This window comes from Hippocampus comes, unplaced genomic scaffold (assembly GCF_001891065.2).
Source record: "Hippocampus comes isolate QL1 unplaced genomic scaffold, H_comes_QL1_v1.1 scaffold147, whole genome shotgun sequence".
NCBI lineage: Eukaryota > Metazoa > Chordata > Actinopteri > Syngnathiformes > Syngnathidae > Hippocampus > Hippocampus comes.
Window position 1 is genome coordinate 1,544,049 of NW_017805009.1, and position 6,221 is coordinate 1,550,269.

Sequence of the window (6,221 nt, forward strand, 5' to 3'; positions counted from 1 at the left end):
TAAAAAAAAGGCTGAAGAGGAATTTGTGTAAATTGCCTTTGTCTTTGTCTGCTTCTGTTGCAAGCAGTCATAAAGTTCTCTGTCACAGACAGTGACATAAATCACCCTGCCGGGATGACTGGCGTCTGAGGCAGCTCCTCTTTGATCAGACTTTTTGGAAACGCCCTGCGTCCTCATCCTCAGCTGCTGCAACAGCACCTGTTTACTAGTCCAGGCCTGTCTGTTTTTGCAAAGCTGTTCTGAGCCTCTCAATGTCATAGACTTATACATGACAAGCAGACATACACACAAAGGAATCTGAATAGCGCTTGGGGGTGGGCGGATGCCTTCTTTGAGCATATGTGCTGCTAATATGCTCGGCCGTACTCCTCTTCACACTTGTCTTTACTAGAGACAGCTGATCTTCATGTAATTCTGTCGCCTTTCAGAAAGTTATTCCTGATTTGGCTTCAAAAGAGCCCGAAAAGAGTTCGCGCATCAAATGAAATGCTTTGTTTTCTCGCCGAAGTGCTATTTGTAACTTGGAGAAGGATGGTTATCGCAAAATATACAGTTAGAGAAGCAAGTTTCATAGACCCCAAGAATTCTCAAAGAATACAATGAAAGCTCCCTCACATCCCTCCAGTTCTTCTGGTGCACAATTCCAGATTTCAGAGGATTACGGTTCAAGCATGTGTGGGTGGCCTTCATGTTCAGAACTGATCTGGATAGCAACGAATCAAGGGCAACATGAGTACTGTATACATGCCCGAGTGCTGCTGCAGCAGTGCTTAATAGCTCCTAGACACGCACACACGTGCGCGCAAACACACACGTGCATGCACACACACACACACACACACACACACACACGCACACACACACACACACACACACACACACACACACACACACACATACACACACACACCTCAGTGCGCCTCGTTGCTCATCTACTTTTGAAGGTGAAAGTAATTACATAAAAACGGGCAACAATGAGATCTCCTCATGTAAGTAGGGGGCAGGGCACTTTTTCAAACGCATAATGAACTGGCTTGCAGGCCCTCTGTTGATCAAACAAGTGTTTGATAGTGGCTTTGGTTTGAAAGAGGACTGAATATATTTATTTGCATGCCCTGACTTTGAGGAGGAGATCAGGCAGATTAGTGTTAACTGATGGAGACCTGTGCAAACGGACCCTCCCCCTGCATACAAACGGGCCAGCGACACACTTCCTCTGAGGACCAGTTAGTCAGGCTGAATAAAACATCACTCAGGCGGCAAGTTCTGCTACTTGCCTGACGATACCCTTTCATAGACCATAAGACTAATGTGTTTCCTTTAGATACATGCCTAGCTGGTCTAAGCATGGATAGCAAGTGAAGAAAATACACATGAACATTAATTGTTCTTCTGGAACAATTGTCCTGAATTTAGTAGATTTTTTTTTTTTTTTTAATCAGAACAACTTACTGGAAACGCCACACTGCATATAGTGCACAGTACATGCACATGTGATCCAATTCAAAGATAAAATAAGTACCGGTAATTAGCACTTCATAATTCGTCATTCTCAGCTCTGTCATTTTCCATCCATCCATTTTATAATCCGATAATCCTGATGAGGGTTGCGGGTGTGCTGGAGCCTTTCCCAGCTATCTTCGGGTAGTAGGGAGAGGATACAGTACCCTGAACCGGTTGCCAACCAATCGCAGGGCACACCTAGACAAACAACCATTCGCACTCACATTCACACCTAGGGACAATCTAGAGTGCTACCATGCAGGTTTTTATAATGTAGGAGGAGAAGGGAGTTCCCGGGGAAAACCCACAGAGGCACGAGGAGAACATGCAAACTCCACACAGGGAGGTCAGAGCCGGAATCGAACCCTCCACCTCTGCATCGTCAGGCCAAAGTTCTAACCAGTTTTCACTGTGCTGCATTTAAGTAGGCCTATTTTATTTTATTTTTCCAGTGTGTAAAAGTGCAACCTAGTGATGAAGCTTTACTTGTATTGCATACACATTGTTCAAGACTTCAAACAGAAGATTATGATGCTCATGATGAACCCGTACCGTTTTGAAAGAGTCTTTTTTTGTAGTTTGATGTTAATGTTAATACTTTCAAGTGCATATCCTCCATTATGAGCCTTTATTTTCAAAACCGAGGCAATCCCGTCCATTAAACTCTTGGTAGGATTCAACAGCCTTGAATTTCAATGACAGATAGCATCTTTCGGCAGATGCGTGTAGAAAAAGTGAGTTAGTGGTGAGGTGAGAGAACAGAGGAGCGAGTTTCAGCATCATCTGCAACCTTCATAATACTCTCTGCAAAATGATGGCAATGATGATGATGATAAGCGGGACATCTTTTTAGGGGTTGCAGAAACAACCCATGCAGACAAAAATATCCATCTCAATTCATTTTCTCAATACATTATTAGATACATATTTCTGAAGTGACTTCACATGAAATCACATAATCATGTGTATAATCGCATTCAACTGACTGCCAGGCAATGACAGAATTGATGGTGACATGGGGAGAGCGAGACAGTCGACCTGTGCATATATATATATATATATATATATATATATATACACATACACACATGGGCGTGTATATACACAAAGATAGGTATGCAATTTTAAAGGTGAATAAGATTTAAATTGTATTACAGTACTCAATAACAGTCTGATAAAATATTGACAATTTTGCTCCCTCTACACTCGAGCATTCAAACCTTGATGACATCATTACAGTTTTATACTTAGAGGCAATTCATGAGTTAAATATTGTGACACGACTTTTTAAAAACTTTTTTTTCCTGTCTTTGCTGAGTTGTATTTTATTGAAGCAATCAAGGTGGAATATTACCAAATAGATAAAACTTTTACTGTAGATTTTTTTCAGGAAATAAAGTGGAATCTCATTTTTTTCTGATTAAAATAAATCTGAAGAATAAAGTTGTATCTCTTTGGAGGGGCGTAATATGAGAAAGTTAGATATTTGTAGTGAGAAAAATAAAAGTTTCATATTGCCTGAATAAATATTTTGAAGAAAGCCGTATTCCTTCCCGGAAACCCGTTTTTAATTTTATTCCAGGTTGACTCCAGGGTTTGTCCAAGTTGTGGTATCGGGATCTCGAGTGGTGTTCGGGCTCACTCTCGTGGCACTTGAAAGAATTCCCGCTCACCAATCACCGCCTCTGAACTTTCAAAGGCATCCCTCAGTCAGTCTGGGGGGGGGGGGGGCGCCTGGCAAGTTTTGTTGGTTTCCATTTTGAGCGAGTTGATTGACAGCTGCCTGAACCCTCAGATGAAGATGATCCCAGGAAGCAGAAAATTCAGAATAGCACAATTGGGAGTTCACATTCATCTCCGCTGGTTTAAACTGTTCTGCATTTCTACAGCTTTGGATATGCTGTTATTGAACGAAACATTCAGGCGGAGAGACGGATTGGGACAGTCTGATATTCCACTGTTGAGTGTGTGCAAGCAAGTGTCCTTGACAGACGAGTTGACAGAAAAAAAGCATATAGAAACTTGACTCAGTCAAGTGTACACAGGCAGGCTCCTCTTTATGAAGTGACAGTATGATTGTCATTGTATGGCCATGAAAACCAGATTTTATTTCTCATATTAAATTGGTAGTGTTTTACTTAACACCAAATAATCATTCATTCGTCTTAAATGTGATTTTGCATGCCAAGCACTGGAGCTACACCCTGATAAAGCATAGTCAGACATCGCAGCCTCCAACATTGGAGATACATATTTTTTTTCACCTGTCACTGTTTAGATTAATGGAATTTTCAGTTTCGGGGGGCCAACCTGTTGATATCATTAACGTTGTGTTGACTTATATGCCATGTTGAATGTTTTACCTTTGTTAACTGTCATGCATGTTTCGAAAAAGCAAACACCTTACCTTTTAATGATGAGTGGTGTAATGCTGCACGTATACCCATCGCATATCTCACTTCCTAAATCGTCACTCAAGGCGGCCCGGTGGTCCAGTGGTTAGCGCGTCGACCTCCCAGTGCAGAGGTCGTGGGTTCAATTCTGCCTCCGGCCTCCCTGTGTGAAGTTTGCATGTTGTACCCGGGCCTGCGTGGGTTTTTTCCGGGTATTCCGGTTTCCTCCCACATTCCAAGCAGGCTGATTGCACACTCAAAATTGTCCCTAGGTGTGAGTGTGAGCATGGATGGTTGTTCGTCTCTGTGTGCCCTGCTGGCAACCAGTTCAGGGTGTCCCCCGCCTACTGCTCGGAGACAGCTGGGATAGGCTCCAGCTCCCCCCGCTACCCTTGTGAGGATAAGCGGATCGGAAAATGGATGGATGGTTGGATAAATCGTCACTCAAGTATAAAAAGAAGAGACCAAGAACAACAGAACACTCTTGCCTCAGCTTGGATAACACAAATGCAAGTCTGCTGCTCACAAACTTTGATTTCCAATGCATTGTCTTCAGAGGAGGGAGTCAAAAGCAATCCTATTACATTGAAGGTGCCTAAACGGAGTTATTGATGCCGATTGTGATGTCCTGCATGAGGGTTAATGAACTGAGATGCTGGACTTTAGAGATTCTAGTAGTACAATTTTTGTCTCTTTGTTGATATGGTCAGTCAGTTGTCTTATTTTGTTTCCTTTTAAAAAGGAAATGTTGGCAGGAAATCATAATTTGCAACTGAACAGAACATAGAGTTTCCCTGAGTTACTCATAAACAACCAAGCAGTATTTTCCATATTTACTTTCCAGGAAATGGGATAATTGCCCACCATTTTCTCACCTATTCGAGATAAACATTGGAAACGTTGTTTGGAAAAGCCGAAAGCGCTTCTTTTAATCAAGCTTCAAATGATTCCATTAATTGCGTCTGATTATGTGACTAATTAACATATGTGAGCACAGTCTCCAAACGGGGTGGAAGGATGTTTGACTTCACGGATACAGGCGGGGACATCAAGACATTAAAATAAATGGTTTTGTCTGCATGATTGAGATGGAAAACAGAAGGGCAGCCAAGCGATAAATTCAATTGAAAAGCTTATGTCGATAGCCGGGCAGGAGGCCTTTTCAGCCCCATACCTTTCTTGGGGTTCCTTGGCACCTGTCGACAGTGATAGGAAAGAAAGTGACAGTTGAAGACGCATAGTTTAACAATAAATAAAAGGAAGATAAGATAAGATAAGATAAGAAAACCTTTATTAGTCTCGCAATGGAGAAATTCCCAATACACAGCAGCAAAGTTATGAAAGGAAGAAGTAGAACAACAAAATATAGGAGCTGCTGGAAAGGCAGCCAAGCACAGAAACATCTCCGGATTCATTTAAATCAGTCCGAGAACACAACACCGAGATATTCTACACACTTATTAAAAGTGCTACAGTGGCATTTTGTCAGAATGCTCTCACACCATTATGATAAAGCATTCACTATGAATATATAACCATTTTTCACATACCTCATTGCATAATGAGCAGTGCATTCAACCATATCTGGTATATAGATTAGGGATGCTGTTAAACAAATACCATACCACTCTAGCATTGCCAATAAAAATTTGCATTATTATGTTGGTGTGTTACCACGCTTTTACCGTGTATAATAGCAAGGTACACAGGTTTAACAACATGCAGCTGAAATTTATTTCCATAAATTATAATAATTTTAATGAGAGATGTGAGTCAGTGGTGCATACAGATGCCTAAAAACATTCACCAATATGTGGTGAATGTTAAAATAAGATCATCTTTATTCGCCCTATAATTATGTATATTGAAATTATACAGCGCAGTGGAACCTCGATTTAACAGGACAGGCACCACCGGACCCCGGATTCATCTGACAGAAAATAGTGACAAGTCCCCTCAAAACGCCCCATCAAAAGTTGCTTTTTGAGTTTGTTAGTTTAATTGGCCGCAATTCATCACAAGACCAGTAGATGACGCTGTGGTGACATCAACAGACAGAGACTGGTCGCAGCCACTTACCTCCACCCAACCTGGCATAGTCCCTCATCTGCTTTGTCACAAATCTCGTCGCTATTGCCATTTGTCCATTGGCACGACCGCAATGGTGCCTTGAGATACAGGCTTCATTGATTCCATTGCTACCCCTTATAATTTATGAAAACAGAGTAATGACAACATTGAATAGAATATATATATATATATATATAAAACTTTTGGGTTTTTTTTGATAGTGTGAGTGTATGGAGATAATCATATGATGCACAG